Source organism: Lathamus discolor, chromosome 4 (assembly GCF_037157495.1).
Source record: "Lathamus discolor isolate bLatDis1 chromosome 4, bLatDis1.hap1, whole genome shotgun sequence".
Taxonomy (NCBI): domain Eukaryota; kingdom Metazoa; phylum Chordata; class Aves; order Psittaciformes; family Psittacidae; genus Lathamus; species Lathamus discolor.
The window spans coordinates 89,162,790-89,182,295 of NC_088887.1; positions in this window are offsets into that span (position 1 = coordinate 89,162,790).

Below are 19,506 nucleotides of genomic sequence, written 5' to 3' on the forward strand. Positions count from 1 at the left end.
TGCCATGGTGTAGTTTGACGCTGTTACCTCTCATCCTATCACTTGTTACTTGGGAGAAGTGACCAACACCCACCTCACTACAACATCCTTTCAGGCAGTTGTAGAGAGTGATAAGGACCCCCTGAGCCTTCCCTTCCCAGACTAAACAACCCCAGTTCCCTCAGCCATTCCTCACAAGAATGCTGTGGGAGACGGTGTCAAATGCTTGACTTAAGTCCAAATAGACAATGTCCACAGCCTTTCCCTTATCAGCCAGGCGTGTCACCTTGTTGGAGTAGGAGATCAAGTTGTTCAAGCAGGACCTGCTCTTCATGAACCCATGCTGACAGGGCCTGATCCCGCTGTTGTCCTGAAATGCTTTATAATGTCACTTAGGATGATCTGCTCCATAACCTTCTCTGACACTGAGCTCAGGCTGACTGAGATTCCAGGGACTTTCTTCCTGCTATCTTGTAGAGAAGTGTCACATTGGCCAACATCCAATCCTCTAGGAAATGACCACTAGACCAGGACTGCTGATAGATGATGGAGAGTGGCTAGGTAAGCTCCTCTGCCAGATCCTTTAGCACTCTTGAGTGAAAGTTATCCAGCCCCATACACTTGCATATCTCTAAGTGGCACAAGAGGTCACTAACCATTTTTTCTTGTATTATGGGAACTTCAATCAGCTCCCCATCTTTGACACCCAACTCAGGGGACTGAGTACCCTGAGAATGGCTTGTTTGACCCAGGTGCCCAGGTTTCTTGGAGACAGTGCTGTGCTCAATAATAACTTAGAATCACAAAATCATAGAATAGCTAGGGTTGGAAAGGACCTCAAGATCATCTAGTTCCAAACCCCCTGCCATGGGCAGGGACACTTCAGACTAAATCGTCCCACCCAAGGCTTCATCCGGCCTGGCCTTGAATGCTGCCAGGGATGGAGCACTCACAACCTCCCTGGGCAACCCATCCTTACAGGAAAGAATTTCCTCCTTATCTCCAACCTAAACTTCCCCTGTTTAAGTTTTAACCTGTTACCCCTTGTCCTGTCACTACAGTCCCTGACAAAGAGTCCCTCCCCAGCATCCCTATAGGCCCCCTTCAGACACTGGAAGGCTGTTATGAGGTCTCTACACCACCTTCTCTTCTCCAGGCTGAACAGCCCCAACTTTCTTACCCTATCTTCATATGGGAGGTGCTCCACTCCCCTGATCATCCTCGTGGCCCTCCTCTGGACTTGTTCCAGTAGTTCCATGTCCTTTTTATGTTGAGGACATCAGAACTGCACACAATACTCTAGGTGAGGTCTCACAAGAGCAGAGTAGAGGGGCAGGATCACCTCCTTCGACCTGTTGGTCATGCTTCTTTTGATGCAGCCCAGGATACGGTTGGCTTTCTGGGCTGCGAGCACACACTGCTGGCTCATGTTCATTTTCTCATCAACCAGCACCCCCAAGTCCTTCTCTGCAGGGCCACTCTGAATCTCTCCTATGCCCAACCTGTAGCTGTGCCTGGGATTGCTCCTACCCAGGTGTAGGACCTTGCTTCTACAAACTGGATCTTGAAAAGGAGAAGACAACAGTATGAAAAGAAAATGCATTTATAATACAATATAGCTGTGTTTTCCTGCTCTTAAAATCATTAGCACTATAACTGTGTCTTTCTGGGACAAGGAGAGGATCAAATTACTGTGGGTAAAAGTTGTGGGTTGTGATAAGCATCTTGATAATACTATAGACAACAACAAATTTATAGTTTAATAAAAAACTTATCACTTAGAAACATGGAGATAATACACTCAGTAGTTATGAAGTAATTTTCTTAACTATTGTCATGGTTTAAACCTAGCACCATGCAGCCACTTGCTCGCCCTTCCACCCTTCCCCTCTCCCTGGGCAGGGTGGGGAAGAGGATCGAAACAAGGTAAAACCCACAGGTTGAGATAAGAACAGTTAAAAACTAAAATATAATGTATTAGTAATACTTCTGCTACTACTGCTACTACTAGTAATAATGATAAGGGAAATAACAAGGTGAGAGAATATAAAACTAAAAGGGAAAAAAACAAACCAAACATTAAACACAAGTGATGCACAATGCAATTGCCCACCATACTGTTTACTTATCTGTAGACATAAAGACAAGTACAAACAACATAAGCACTCTTCAGTTTATTTCAGTTTTCTGTGAGCTGTTGTGCAGTCTCATGAAATCACAGAACTTCCCCCTAATTACCACTAAAACATAATGAGAGCAGGGCATCTGATCACACTCTTCACACAGCAGGTGAGAATGATGAGAACTGGGAGCAAGGCAGTTGTGGGTGACATTGCTGAACACAAACTGAGGGCCACCAGTACTCACTAAGTCGTACAGCAGATTTTGGGAACAATTTTGATCCATAAGGTTCTTAAAAGAGGTGTGCAAACAAATTCGTTCAGTGAAAGGAATGAGGTATTTTGACTTACCATGCTCTTTCACAGGACATGCAGATTAACACACTATGCTCAGTCTCTATTTATAATGTAGTTGCATAGTCACGTATTTTCTTAAATTGCATAGTTCCCTAGATGACTATCAGTTATATATATGTGAAGAAAGAAAAATACAGAAGGCTCTTAAAGTTTACTATTTTCACAACTTCAGGAAACAATTATTTAAGATTTAAGACTTTTTTTCTTAAAAACCACTTTATTTACTGTTATCTCTTACCTTGTCTTATTTCTGTTATGTTCTTCTAATATACATTTTGAAATGCCACTGTGCACTGTGCAACACTTTTGAGGAAGCTGTTAATCCTTCTCACCTCCTTTTTCTTGTCTGTAAGACAACAGGGTGAAACTAGTAGTAACGGTCTCATAGAAATAATTAATTACAGGCTTGCATGCATCTTTAGAAAGATATCCCATTTAGAAAGGATATTTGCATATAAGCGTAAAACATTTAACTGAAGAAATCTCAGAGATGACAATGGAAAGCTATGCACCTGATCCTACAGCCTGTCACTGTCATAATAGGCAGATAAGGTCTAGTTAGTCTGAAATAAAGAATAATACCAAGATCATTTTTCTAAAATTGAAAGTAATTGCCCAGAGAATGTTTTAAATATTTGAATTAGTGAGGAAGATGATGATTTATGATATTTAACGTACAATTTTAATTTGAGAAACAGAATTTAAATTACAGTTTAGATAGATTATCTCAAAAACTTCTGAAGGACTTAGAAATCACTCAACCTATTAAGTGTCCTGACATTGCAGGCCTTTAAAATTCAGATAAACATTCACATATTCACATCTTAATTTAAATCTGCATTGTGAATCTTTTTGGAATTCAGTATTGAGGAGGACAATGAACGATTAGTTGTGTAACAAAAAAAAAAAAAAAAAAAATGAAGAAGCATCAGTAGGAGATGAGGGTGAAATGGCTTTAATTAGGAATCTGACTCTCAGGCCTTCCCTACTGTATCAGTTAAGCACTAACAAAATATTAATACAGTCAAGTGAACTACTCAAATGATGTACCTATGAAGTGCTTTAAAAAGCTGAGACTAAAAATATATGTGAAAGAGATGAGACTTAAAGGGACAAACAAAGACATAAACCAGGTCTGAACAGAAGGTGTGAAACATAATGGGGTGTGAAATAAATTAAGAAATGTGGGAGGAAGATGCTTTCTGATTAGTTTCATCTATTTTTCTTTTTAGTGAATGAGCTATAAAACAAATATAAATGAGTCCATGTAAGCTCTCCTGTTTTCAAAAGAATAAATCAAATTATTTCAACATCCTTAACTTGTATGAAATTAAATCAAATGACAAACAATGAGTTTATAATCAGCATCTCATGTGAGAATCAGCCTATTTATGGTACATTATTTGAAGAGCTATTGTATGGCAGATGATAGAGCATAAACAGGAAGAATTTTATTGTAAATAATGTAACTGGCCAAGAACTCTCAACAATCAGTTAATGACATTGTGACTAAATAGTTTTGTAGCACTCAAAAAGGTAACCAATTATCATTTTGTTTATAATTATTTTGAAAAAAAAGCAAAATATATTTTTCTTACTTTCTCTAGGCATATAATAAATTAAACAGGTAGTTTGAGTCAAAGTTTAACTGTAGAATACATTTATAGATATGGTCATTAAATCTCTTTGTAATGGAATCTTTCGTTTTCTTCTTACTCATCTCCATCATTTGGAAAAAAAAAGGAAAAAAAAAAAAGAAATTACAAAGTCCCTTTCTTTAAGAGAAAACAGAATCTACCATCTTCGTATAGCAGGGTTTACACCTTTTTATCAACCAAATAACATACTTGAAAAAACTTGGTTCAAGCAGTGTATCTGCCACATAAACCAACAGACCTATCCGGATGAATATATAAAAAATTACTACAATAACACCTGTTATTGGACATAAAGCTTGTTTTTAAACTGCCATTCTAGAAAGAAAGATAATTACATTAAAACTGTGATTTTAGTTTAGCTTTAATTGTCACTTTGGGGCAAAGCCACGATACAAAATTTTCTAAGCAAATATACTTGGTTCGGAGTGCTTTTATAGCTTTGTATGTAATATGTAAAATGTAATATTTTAATTGGGAGTGATGCATCTGCTTTTAGATGTCTGAACAAGGTCTAATGACATAGCATATCTTGCCCAGCCTCCAGATGGATTTCCAGGAGATCTCTCTGTTTTGTAGGATTTGGCCTATGTCATATGGCTCCTTGTAGATGTCTTAGATAGATACCCTATGACATCTCAAATGAAAACAGGTCTCTATTGTTTGGATTGCTGAATGCCATTCATGATTTGTTTCAAAGCTTTTGTCTTAGTCTCAGACCTGTTCTGAGAAAAAACACAGATCAAGGTACAGAGCAAGGCTACACTGCGGTGAGTTTAAATGAAATATAACTAGGTTGAACAGTGAGTTTAAATGAACTATAACTAGGCTGAATACAGTAAGAATCAGTCTTGAGTGCATACATTTCGTGTGAGAAGCAAGTCTGGAGATTTTGACTTATGAATTGGATATGAATACCAGTTGTGGAACCCCTTCCACACTGAAGGCCCCAGATATGTATTAGAGCAGTTTATGTCTAGAACTGCTTCAAGAAAACTCTTTAATTGTCAAGTAAACACTTCAGATGTCAAAGTCCTGCTGTTAAAAATCCTACAGCCCAAAAATGTGAACATGAAAATTCTGCTTTGAATAATGATTAATTCCGTGTGATTATTCTTTTCAGATCTGTGCATACAACTGAGGTGGTAATATTGCCACAGAAATTCATAGTAAGGATCTATGTTTGGTTTTCTACTATTAAATTCCATGTGTTTTGTTAAATGTCTTTTAGGTTTTCTAGAAAAGAAGATTTATTTATCTTTCATCTTTCTTAGAGATGATATACAAAATCAAACCGTCTGGTTAAAATGTTACAATATTTTTTTTTACCAGTGTGGCACTTTGATATGCAGCAAATTATAATATATATGAACTCTATCCTGTTTGTAAAATTTCTCTTTTTAATCTGGATTTTGTATTTTGTAACTCCTCGACATTCACAGGATGTCTGTCTGTGGATACAAATCTTTAATGCAGAACTTCAGTTGCTTTTTGATGTGAATTTGTTCTGTTTGGTAGTCCATCTTTTCATTTGGCCCAAGAGGATCTCACAAAACAGCTTGATTAATGTCATCTTTATAAAATGTTGGATCTATATACATGTGTTAGAAAGAGAACTAATTACGAAAATATGTTCCCTAAGAAAGGGCAGTGCATGAAAGTACCACATCCTGTCATGACAAACAGAGATATGAAACAATAATAAACAAGAATGTACTCCAATATGCAGCAATAACAATTAAAAAGAAGGTAGCTCAACAGTGTAATACTAATAGCTATTTATTCACATTTAAAATATTTATTCAAGCAGAAGTTTGATTAGAATAATATATTATTTGCCAGAATAATTCTGACTTTGTTCCAAGAGAAAAGGCATTGAGCAGAATGCCAACCAGCAGTTTGTCTGAGTTTACAAATCACAAACCCTGCCCTTGACAGATAGCTATTTCAGTGAGTGTTTCAGTCACTTGTCTGTTATATTGCAGAGCATTTTTTGGTCTGTTCATCATATGGAGAAAATGAAATATATTGTCATCATAAGTAAAAAAATAAAAATGTTTTCATGTTATTTTATCATTTGAAAACCAAACTATAGTAATATGGAATGATCAAACATCCCCAAGAAAAACATTTATATTTTGGATTTCCACCCGCCCCCTCCTCCCTCATGGCTTATGCTTTTGAACAAAAAACAATAAAGCTGAAATGTCATAGGAACACCTCTATAAGTGAATGCCTTCTGACAGAGCACTATTGGGAAGTGTCTGATCAACACAAGGAGGTGGCAAGGCTATCTCAGAATTTCCTATGCAGGTAACAAAAAAAAAAAAAAAAAAATAGAGCTTTTGATTAGATGGGTGTATAGAGTGAAAAACTAATTTGACCTTAGATTAATGATCTCACTGTCCTGGCACCATCACCTTTATCTCAATTATATTCTGCTAAGAGAAAAATAAATTTGGCCATTATTTTAACTGACATGAAAGGGCAGAATAGAAGGGTTTCAGCTTTCACTAGCTCCTGCAGACAGTGAAATCGGAAAATGAGTGGCCCCTAGAATTTACAGCCTCTTACTTATTACAGGCTGTGACTGCTGCAAGCACAGAGGGGATAATCAGCTTGTCAAGAGCCTGCTGCTGAGAATGCCAACATATAATCACTTCTATTGCTTCAGAAGACTTCTTAGGAAACTGCGGCACTGCATTTGCATTTAAAAAGCCATGTTGTACAATTGTGAAGAGAGTTTCTTTCAAAAAACACCGTAAAATAGACCTTAAAACGATTAATTCATTCTTTCCCATGAATACTGTATAAAGAGATATAAAAATTGATACTGTTGTATTTAAATGCTAGGTCAAAATCTAGTAGATATTTGCAGGAGATAAAAATCCATTCATTGGTGAGTGTTGCTTCTTGCACAGAGGATGGTTGGATATATTTACAGAATTATAAAACTCAGCCGAATAAAACTTGTGTATGTAAAATTTGCCAGAACTTCAGAATGTATAGCGTTGTGGCAATTGTTAGTACCTCAAAATTGTACTTAGGTTTTCTGGTAGTAATGAAAATCCTTAGCTCATAGAGAGCTCTGTTTTAACAGAACCTGAATTCTATGAAGAGAAAGATGAAAGGTTTTAGTAAAAAAGTCCAATAGCTACAATTTGTAAGGAAATATGAAGAGAGGAAACTTTGCAAGTCACAAAAGCTCCACTGAACTGAACCCAGAACAGTACTGGAATTCAGTACAACTATCTTGTCAGGTAAAATATTGTGGGCAAGTGAAAAATAGTGCTAATACTCAATTAAGTAGAAGCTATATACAAACTGCAAAAATCTTGAGCCATCTGGAAAGAGTGCACATAAGCAAAGAAATACATTGAGGGGTTAAAAGATACACAAGGGAATTAGATTTTTGTTTTAGCTTCAGCTGCTGTATCAAAATTAGAAAAGGGGATAAAAAGCCTTAAGAAGGACAAATATTGTCAAAACTAAAGGGTGTGATCAAATATTAAAACATGCTCCATTAACATGCCTGACCTAACCTATTCAAATATGAAAGCTAGGAGTAAGTGAGTTACAAGCAAATTACCAAAGGAAAGGCCAGATGTTGCATTTCTTGAAGAAACCCATTATACCAGAATATAAACTGGCAAGCAATTAGTCTGTGCATGTATAATTTTTTTTCAGTGATTAAATTAAAAAAAAAAAAAGAAAAGAAAAGAAAAAGAGGAGGAGTAATTTAATATTCAAGAAACTGACTCTTATTAAAAGAAGAGGTTAAATCAGATACAGAGAAAAGCTTTCTAGTAATAAGGAAAAAAATAACTCTGTTGTGCTTAGTCCCCTCGTTTCAGGTAGGGATATTTTAGTTTAAGTTTGATTTAACATTACAAATTTTGCAAAGGGAAAAATCATACATGTAATACATAGCAAATAAAACTAACACAAGAGGCAATATAGGCCCACTGCTGAACGAAGTGGGTGCCCTGGAGACAGAGGATATAAAGAAAGCAGAGGTGCTGAATGCCTTCTTTGCCTCTGTCTTTACTCCTGCAGACTCTCCCCGAGGGCCCTGGATTTCTATAGCCCCAGAAGGAGTCAGGACAAAGGAGGAGTTTGCTTTGGTAGATGAGGATTGGGTTAGGGATCAGCTATGCAATCTGGACATCTGTAAATCGATGGGTCCGGATGGAATGCACCCACGGGTGCTGAGGGAGCTGGCGGAGGTCATTGCTAGGCCACTCTCCATCATCTTTGGTAAGTCGTGGGAAACGGGCGAGGTGCCTGAGGATTGGCGGATGGCAAAGGTCACACCAATCTATAAGAAGGGCAAGAAGGAGGACCCGGGTAATTATAGACCGGTCAGCCTTACCTCCATCCCTGGAAAGATGATGGAACAACTTATTCTTGACTCCATCACTAGGCATATCAAGGATGAGGTGGTCATTAAGAACAGCCAACATGGTTTTATGAGGGGGAAGTCATGTATGACCAACCTTATAGCCTTCTATGAGGAAGTGACTAGGTGGAGGGATGATGGTAGAGCGGTAGATGTAGTTTTTCTTGATTTCAGTAAGGCATTTGATACTGTCTCCCACAGCATCCTCATAGATAAGCTAAGGAAGTGTGGGCTTGACGATCAAGTAGTGAGGTGGATCGAGAACTGGTTGAAAGGAAGAAGGCAGAGAGTTGTGGTCAATGGCGCAGAATCTAGCTGGAGGTCTGTGACTAGTGGAGTCCCTCAGGGGTCGGTGCTGGGACCGGTGCTGTTTAATATTTTCATCAATGACCTGGATGAGGGAACTGAGTGCACCATCAGCAGGTTTGCTGATGACACAAAACTGGGAGGAGTGGCTGACACACCAGAGGACTGTGCTGCCATTCAGCGAGACCTGGACAGGCTGGAGAGTTGGGCGGGGAGAAACTTGATGAAATTTAACAAGGGCAAGTGTAGAGTCTTGCATCTGGGGAAGAACAACCCCATGTACCAGTACAGGTTGGGGGTTGACCTGCTGGAAAGTAGCGAAGGGGAAAGGGACCTGGAGGTCCTGGTGGATAGGAGGATGACCATGAGCCAGCAATGTGCTCTTGTGGCCAAGAAGGCAAATGGCATCTTAGGGTGCATTAGAAAGGGTGTGGTTAGTAGGTCAAGAGAGGTTCTCCTCCCCCTCTACTCAGCCTTGGTGAGGCCGCATCTGGAATATTGCGTCCAGTTCTGGGCCCCTCTGTTCAAGAAGGACAGGGAATTGCTTGAAAGAGTCCAGCGCAGAGCCACAAAGATGATTAAGGGAGTGGAACATCTCCCTTATGAGGAGAGGCTGAGGGAGCTGGGTCTCTTTAGCTTGCAAAAGAGGAGACTGAGGGGTGACCTCATCAATGTTTACAAATATGTAAAGGGTGGGTGTCAGGATGATGGAGCTAGGCTTTTTTCAGTGATATCCAGTGATAGGACAAGGGGCAATGGGTGTAAACTGGAGCATAGGAAGTTCCACGTTAACATCAGGAAGAACTTCTTTACTGTAAGAGTGACAGAGCACTGGAACAGGTTGCCCAGGGGGGTTGTGGAGTCTCCTACACTGGAGATATTCAAGGCCCGCCTGGACAAGTTCCTGTGTGATGTACTGTAGGTTACCCTGCTCTTGCAGGGGGGTTGGACTAGATGATCTTTTTAGGTCCCTTCCAACCCTTGGGATTCTGTGATTCTGTGATACATGGAAGAAATATCAACAACAAATGACATTCCCTACAGGGGATGCACTTAGGAATATATATATTTAGGATTAGGCTGAAAAGGAGACCATGATTTTATGGGCTTAAACTCCAAGGCAAGCAGCAAGTAGGCTTAAGAATACCTGAAGTCATTGTGATCCTGTCAAAGATATTATCTTTTCTAGCCACAGAAATCTATGCATCAAGTTCTGTTACATCTTATTTACTTCAGAGCTATTTTAGGGTAATTTTCTGAGTTTCTAAATTGGTATCCTGAGGAAGATGGTGCAGTGAAGAGAAACTGGTAACTAAACAGAGCTACAAGGCAGAAGATTGAGACAGACCAAGTTCTCCATGCTTAGATTCAGTCTGGCATAGAAAGTCAATCAAGGCTAGAATTCAAAGAACACCATTATCATGGAAGTAAGTACTGGAAGCAGAAAAGCTATCTGAAGTAAAGGCAAAACACGTCACCTTGCTTGCTATGTCACGCAGCACAGCTGTGTAGCTTTCAGACACAGCAACCTCGTTTGCAAAGTTCTCTGTGTGTCTTCAGCCATTTGTGGTGATGCCTGTAGAGTATCAGAGGCAAATAAGTTTTGTATAATTGTTGGAATTGCATAGCTCCAGAAGAAATACAGGTCAGTGCCCCATCCTTAACAGGAAGTTCTGAAGCTAGACATCACCTAGTATAGCAGAATGGCTTATTTTCTACTACTTTAAGGAACACTTGAACATAGGCTTGTGTTGATCCTCTCGTGATCCAGGGCAGAGTCTCCTTTGAGGTTAAGGGGACTGGTTTAATGGCTTGAGGATCTTTCAGACAAACATGGAGGGGTGTTTTTGCAAATGACAGGCTACTGCTAAAACTGTTTTTTTTCCATGAAGAGACAAGTGTTCCCACCAGTCAGTTAGAGCTCTCAATTAGAAGCATTAATAGCTCTGATTCCAGCTTCTAGGACTCAAACCCAGGTCTCTCCCTTCTGAGATGAAGGTACTAGTCTTGGCTGAATATAAGTGCTCTACTACTAGCTCACTATTGCTTTAGTCTTGCCTTTGGTGCGCAGTAACTCAATTCGCATAATATTTGCATTCCTACATAGAATATTTCATTGTCTTGGTTGGAAGGAATGTCTTTGTAGGAAGGAATGCTGCTCCTTTCTCTGTCATAGAAGGGATAGAACTAACACTTCCAAATATGTGAGCAAGGTATGAGGGAGAAAGATGGTAGAGTCAAACTAATAATCTCCTAAACCTATACATTAAGAAGGAGAGGAAAAAAAACCCAAACAGCAACAACAACCAAACAACAAACAATCAAACTGCAACACAGGAAAAAAGACAATAAAATGCTAAAAATGAAATAAAACTTAAATTAAAAATATTCAGGGACAGTTATGTAATGAGTCCCACATACCCATGTTAATACAAGAATGGCTTATATAGCAGGTGAGATTTAGTTACCTAGACATAGCCATCTAAGTGCATATATTGGCTCTTTTAGGGTACCCAAGCCATCCCATGAGGCTGGCTACTATGACACAGGATCTACAGGAGATCTCAGCTTGCTGATGTGGCAGCTGGAAGCAAAATGGAATATCCGATTTATCTCAGATTACATTAAATATCTGCCTCTAAGCAACTGAACTCCATTCAGAGAGGCAATAGAAAAGAATCACATAAGCAGTTGATCATGTTAAGCACCAATGATCTAAATTTGTCCATTACAAAGGAAGAGTTAAAGAAAAATCTATGCAGCTAAAGAAAAAGGCTGAATGGTAATTTAAAGAGAAGAGTCTTTCAAGAAGTTGTGGTAGTGTCTAAATAATTAAACAAATAAATTTGGCAGATGACAATCTAAAGCAGTCAGTCAGAAATGGTTTGAGGAACAGCTTGCCAAGGTTATAAAAAATAATACTAGACCTTTTTTTCAGGGACATAGAATGTCATGAGCCAATAAGTAACTAACATAAAATGAAGAGTTCTCAGAGAATATTTGTGCACAGTTAGAAAGCCTAAATGTTTTTTTTTTTGCACCTGTGCTCACCTTGCAGAAAATGGAAAACTTTCCCACACTGGAAGGTTTTTGAGGGTTCTGTTTCAGGATCTGTTGGAAACTGACATTTCTGTAGAGCTTACAGAATAACAGAATGAAGAGCAACAAATCATGCTAGAAACCTGAGAAAATCAAGGAAGATATAGCTGAGCTACCGGCTGTACTATATGACCTGTTTTGAATCAGCTATGGTAACAGATGATTGGGAAGTGTAAGAAGATGCTCAGTTTGAAAAAGAAAAAAAATAAAAAATCAAGGGGGTATTAGGGAACAGTAGAACACTAAACTAAACATTTACAAAAAGATTCTTCAAATTATTCTGAAAAAAATCAATTAGGGGAAATTATCAAGGTTCTCTAAAGGAGTCAGAAAAAAAAAACATTGAAATAATTTCCTTTTCAAAAGACATTCAGTAATTCCATCAGCAGAGACCCTTAAGAGCCTCATAGTAAAAATGCAAAGAATCATAAAATCACAGAATCAACTAGGTTGGAAAAGACCTTTAAGATCAAGTCCAATTATTACTTCAGGACTGCCAAGACCACCACTAAACTGTATCACTGAGGGCCTCATCTGCCCAGTTTTTGAACACTTCAGGGATGGTGACTCCACCACTTCCCTGGGCAGCCTGTTCCAGTGCCTGACCACCCTCTCTGTGAAGAAATTTTTCCTAATATCCACTCTAAACCTCACCTGGTGCAGCTTGAGGGTGTTACCTCTTGTCCTGCCACTTGTTACTTGGGAGAAGAGACCAACCCCCAGCTCACTACAACCTCCTTTCAGGCAGTTGTAGAGAGTGATGAGGTTCCTCCTCAGCCTTCTCTTCTTGACTAAACAGCCTCAGTTCCCTCAGCAATTCCTCACAGGACTTGCTCTCCAGACCCTTCACCAGCTTTGCTGCCCTTTTCTGCACCTGCTCCAGCAACTCGATGTCTTTCTCGTAGTGAGGGGCTCAGAACTGAACACAGTATTTGAGGTGTAGCCTCATCAGTGCTGAGTACAAGGGAACAATCACTGCCCTGGCCCTGCTGGCCACACTGTTTCTGATTCAGTTCAGGATGCCATTGGCCTTCTTGCTAGCCTGGGCAAAGAAATAAAGCATATGCAGTAAGAGGTAAACTTCTAACATGGAGAAGTAGTTATTTTAAAAGATTGGACAGAGAATAGGAGCAAAATTTCATTTCTGTCAGGAAGAGAGAAATCACCAACAGAATTTCCACAGGAATCCATGCTCTGTTCTATTCAACATGATTATAAACAATCTGAAAAAAGCTATTAAGAATGACATAATCAAGTTTGTTGACATTACTGAGCTTGGGAATAAAATTGGAGATAAAAAATAAAAATAGATATAGTGATGTATATGGGACCAAACAAAAAAATAAAAATATCTTTTTTTTAAAACACTGTATTGGGTTCTGGACTATCTGCAAAGATAATTCAGTTATAATAATTTCATGTGAAATCACCTGTGCAGTGCTTTTGAATGCTGAAGAAAGACCAAAATCAAAGAAAATATTAGGAATTCTTAAGAAAAATAAAGAGAAAAAATAAAAATGAGCAAAAACACAGCACTGTTCCAGCTACTTGGAAGAAAAATAACTCTATCCAAGCTGAAACCAGGCAGACACGTTTGATCTGACAGTTCTCAGTGAATCTATAAAACAATGTAATTCAGCATAATAATATCACTATTTTGTGTTTTTTTTTTTTTTTTTTTTTTTTTTCTCTTTCTTTATATTTGAGAGTAAGGAAATCCTGCATACACTGAAAAGATTTGTAATATTGAGTACAAAGGAATGGCTTATTTTTTTATTTGTATAGGCTAATCTCACCTCCTATTTTAGGTCTGAATGTATTTTAATGATGCTTATGAACGGAATCAATTTTTCCTCAGAGTGCATGTATTAATTAAAATACTTCATATAAAAAATGAATTAATATATAATGCACTGCTGTGTTTACTGCTGGTAAATATACGTGTTCAGTCTAGAAGACATGGGAAGGCTTAAGAATATGCCTGGTTTTAAACTTACTTTTAATAAATTTGCAGTATTTCTGCAAAATTCTGAGTGGGGAATTTGCATTACTACATTTACTAAAATAGTTCTCAATAACAAAGGACGCTTTTGGGATAGTACCATGATCACTCTAATGTTGCACAGAAATTCTATTAAGTTTAAATATAAATTTGATGTAGTTAATTTTTTTTTACTCAAGAGATTTAAATCAGCAGAAGAATATTCAAGTTTCATAATAATGTTTCAGATATGGAATTTAATAAACAGAAGAAATATTTTCTTCCCTTATTCCCAACACCCGTTAGAAATGATTCAGGATTTCAGCTGGGGTTATCAAATCCAATATGCCATGTGTGGGAAGGGAGAAGGTATGTGATCACCAGCCATCTTTTATAAAATTATGGAAATTAGTACTATTGGAGAACATATGGGACTATTAATATAGTAGTTTGGGTTTAACTGCAAGGAAAACATCATAACAAATCTATGTAGGAAGTGTACGTTTCAAAAGTGTTCACTCTAATTATGAGAAAGACTGCCTCAAAGGGCCTGCTGTTTACATGATATAACTAACTTCAGCTATTACATCTAGAAGATAAGATTGCCTTTCCAGAGATGTTATGGGCCATGTTGTGGGGTATTTGGTACAAGTCTTATGTGGTATCAAATAGCTTATGCAAATTGCTAAAATATGTATATTACTTTACATCTTCTCTACTAAGTAGTTACCAGAAAATCTAGTGTGCAGCATTTTGGATGGACAAAGTTAAGGTTGAGGGTATATTTAGAGATGGTTAAAATTTGCTGACAATACTTTCTCATCCTGAAATGCTAAATGCAAAAGGATGCTTTGATTCACCCTCAATTTTTCTCTCAGACCCATGATCACTCAGCTCTCTGGACTTCTCTCCCCTGTGATTGCCTCCTCCTGTATTTGAATGACTATGTACAGCTGTTCTCATTCTCCTGTAACCAATTCTCAGACCTTGCTATACAGGTTTCTTTGATGTTGTAAGCCAACTACAGCAGGCAGCCCTTACAGACAGCTAACTTTAAAAATGGCAGAAAAAAAAAAGTTATTATTTTATTTGCTTGTGTATCTGTCTGATTGATGGGGGTTTTTTAAAGTTTGGGGTTTATTTACCTTTTTCCAAAATATAAGAATGACTTTATGGGGAGAAAATTTATATTTTCACCCTACTTTATGCCGTAAAATTAATTTTGTGGTAATAAAGATGCTCTATGAACAGCTTCTTAAGGAAGAGGGAATATTCCAGTTCCTGAAGATCGCTGAAAGGCAGAAACAAGTAGGGATCATTTTAAAGGGTTCCATTTGGAATTAAGAATGTACTGAACTGCTCCAGCTTGCTTACTAATTCAGAAATGTTTTGTGAGAAAAAGAGACACAGAGGAGATTAGGATGTTTTGTAAATAAATATATAATAGTAATTATAGTACTGATTTTAATTGAAAAACTATGGCTTTATGAAACTTTTCTGAAGGAACATTTCTAGCCTCTATATATTTCTTCATTTCTTTTAAACTGAATTAAGGCAAAAAAAAAGAGATTTTTAAAATTATAGGAAGCAGAAACTCTAAAAAGGTATTGGTCTTTAAACATGCTTGATCTTTGTGGCATCACAGAAACTGAAATATCAGTTTGTCCAAATGATCTAAAATTATATTAGTGAAAACTAATGTTATTCTAATGGTATTAAGGAGACAGTTTGCCTTTTTTTTTTTTTTTTTTTTAAGGATTTGGCTGCAATTTTCCTCTTTAGTACCTTACCTCTTCTGATCTGTAATCGACAAGCTTCATGTTCTGAGCTGATAAAGCTGAAATCGATGGGCAGTGGAAGAAGTGAAATTTCCTAAGGATTTGTGTCAACAGATCATGAAAGCCCTAGCCATTAAAGAATATTTTTAAAGAAAAATTCTTTCTGGAGATTATTAAATGAGTGCAAAAAAAGGCAATAGTATAATTTGAATTAAATATCCTTAAGTAAACTTTTGAATTTGCTTTTCTTGTTAAGATTTTTAAGACACAACAATATTGGCATTTCTCTAGATATGAATAGTTGCAATAAATTATGTGTATTATAATACACTGAACTGAATTAAACAGAAAAAAAAATTAGGTTTTACTTATGTTTTTTCCTTTAAATGTTAGGCAAATAAAGGGAGAAAGATAATTGACTAGCAAAATCATATGACTATAATAAATGAAACTGAACAAAAATGGCATCATTTAATATCATTTTTCTAGGCTTCAGTTGTATAATAGTACTGAAATTAGCTCAGTAAGATATTTCAATATAAAACCTATCAAATGTGTTTGTTCTTGGACACACATCGGGCTAATTTTACTTTTTCTTTAAATCAATAACTTGCTGTTATAAAACAGTTATTTTGAGGTAATGGTTAGGCATAGGACATGGATCTTGAAAGTGATGGATCATTGAAACTTTAAAGTTTAATAACACCTCAGAATAAGATCCATAGAACTTTGTGAACTTTTGTAAGTCCTTGGTGTAACTCACTGATTTGCATCTCTCAGGAGATTATGGTTATTACTAGACCTTGTAACATACTTTTCATCTGCAAACAGCAAGTGGGGGTGAAAGAGGAGCCTGAAGCTGTTTGAGACTGTTTTAATGAGTAAAACCTCCTTCAACTGACTTTCAGAAAAGACGTTAATTGCAGAAAGGTCTCATAATAATTATAGTATCTTGAAACATGTAAGTTATCTTGCTATAAAATGGGGCCTACACAATCAAATTATTACAGGCACAATATTAAACTACCTCCTTTTCGTGGTTTGCTCCCACTATTAGCATGTTCTCATTAGCCAAGTCAAAGTATTTCATTTCTACAGACTTTATAGTAGACGGGTTTTATATTGTACTTTAGGGGCTATAGGACTAATAGCGTATCTCTTCATAACGTGCAGTGAAGCAGCAGTGCTTTAAGTACCCCATGCTTGCATTCCTGCATTTTGAGAATAACCTAAAATCAAACAAACCTATAAAGACGCATTAAAGTTTTGGGGCTTCCTCTTCCACAAAGAAAATCTTATGTAGTATTAGATGCGGTTTTCAGTCTTTTTTTTTTTTCTTTTTCTTCCTTTTTTTTTTTTTTTTTTGTGTGTGTGTGTGTTTTTGTTTTTTTTTTCTCCTCAAGAAAAAGTCAGAAGATTATGTGTTAACTTACAGGCTGGACTAAATGGGTGATATGGGTAGTTTGTAGTAACACAGAGCTATCATAAGCTTCATGAGCAAAAAAAACCTTGAGGACTCCTCATGATAATGGCTAAGATAGCATACAGGAAATTTATAGTCAGGTGAGACCACTACTGAAAATTTATCCTGGTTATTTCCTTGTGGAATGCCACAGATTGAAAAGACTTTATTTTTTCACCCCAAAAAAATACCTATCATATATAAAAAGAATTTTAAAATATTTCTTGCTCCTCAGAAGGTAGTACTGAAAGCAGAACAAGTTTCTACCTGAGTGAACATGTGATTGCCACCAACTGCAGTTCATTCCATTGTTCCTCTGTGCTTTTTCTCCCAGGATAACTGGTTATGCTGCATTGAGTTCCACACTTTCCCAGCTGTACATCACTATGCTTAATTGTTCTGCTTCTATCAGAACATTTAAAAGGTCCAGAAGGTGCTGAAGAGAGGCTTTTCCCTCCAGTTAGGTCTCAAAAATCAGGTTCTTTTCTGTAACCACAAATAAATTTTGTTTACAGAAATCTCTTCTACTGCGGAAGAGTTGCACAAAATACACTAAGAAGAAAAGTTTATACATTTTTTCATATTCTCATAATTTCTTTAAAGACCTATTCAATGCAAAATTTCAGCAAAAAACAATAATCTTTTATATCAGTTCTAAATTACAATATAACAATTTTTGAAAAAAATATCTGTAAGGATAATTTTATCATCTGTTCAGTCTCCTATCAATTCTTAGTGAAAGATTTTGATTGAAAGATTTGTAAAAAAAAGTGAATCTGCAAAAAATGGTCAATATCGGACCTAATGTCATCTATTTCCTACCATTTCTGCTTAACCAAAGTTACTTCTTTTCAGATTTATAAAACACTGAATGAAATTGTCATCTGTATGTACAACTAAAAATATAATATATACCTTTAAAGACGTCATTTTGGATACAACAAAACTTGTAGGTATTGTGTTTACCTGACTCTCTTTCCAAACTGAGAAACACATTGCTAGTATTAGAGCTCCTTTCACTTCTCTTCAACTACAGGTTCTAACAACTGCTCTTCATATATGAGGCTCACAGTATATCACTTCAATAATCGCAGTGGTATCAGGCATCTTTGTATAAAAATCTGACATACATATCTTTGACTTAATCACATTCCTATTTCAATGAGTTGCCAAACTTTTCCTCTAGATTACTCTGAAACTATCATAAACCCCAAATGCATATTGTACAACTTATAAAGCTCATCACTTGTTTGTTTGGGGTTTTATTTCAAGCTGAGAACTTATGGATGAAGATCAGGGGGAGACCAACATGTGTAACATCATGGTAGGCATCTTATTACATAGTCAAGAAAGGAAGGTAGAATGAGCTATATTCAGGCAACTGGGAAAAAAAATCTCAGTCATGCTCCCCAGTTACCCAGGGAAACTTTCTGTTGCAAAGGTGCTAGCAGTAGCACCTTTGCTACTTGCAAAGCTTGCAGCTAGCAGTGGCTGCAAGTCATCCAGGAGATTTTTGGAATGTGTGGGGTTTGGGGATAATTTCTTTACACAGGTGGCCAAAATCTTGGAGAAGCAGCCTGCTGGACCTTCTGCTTAATGTTAAAGAAGAATTGGCCAAAGCTGTGGTAATAGCAGCCTTTGTACTTTTCCCTAAGCACAGAGGTCTGGGAGATAAGGACCTGAGCAGTATGATCTACTTTCGTTGGATCAGATAACCTCCCATACAAACTCAATTAATCCACGATTTATGGAGGTGAAAATGAACCGAAATATTCCTGTGTCAGCTTTTGCTGAGGTTAGCCGCTTGGAGTCTGAGCTTCTCTTTCGTGCTTGCATTTCTATAGACACAATCCCTTAGAAAGGGACAGCAAATTTATGAGGCAGGTGCCCTTCCCCTGTGTTGACAAAACTGCAGCTTCCCCTGTGTTGACAAAACTGCAGCTCAAAAACTTTCAGTCAGGTGAAAAAAATGCAGCTCTAGTGTTCTTATTTTTGTGTAGATGCTATAATGGGAGTTTTGAAAGAAAGCACAAAAACTGTTGTCATATACAAGACATGTAACCATATTAGAGACTGAATCCTGTCAGAGAATGCACATTAAGACATGCATAAATTCACATTAAATAGTGCATTAGATCATTCCAAAGGGCTTACCAACATAATTTCAGAATAAACTATTTTACCGTAAAGAAAGAAAAAAGGTACCGTTCTCTGTGTCCTGACTTGTTCATTCAAAAGTCAAGCTTGTACTTGTTCAAAGTCAACAAAACATTTAGAATGATCCTGACCACAACGCTGATATAGTGGATTAGATTCCTGTTTGAACTCCTGACAGTCTGTTTGCCAACTTAAGATATTGTTTGGACACAT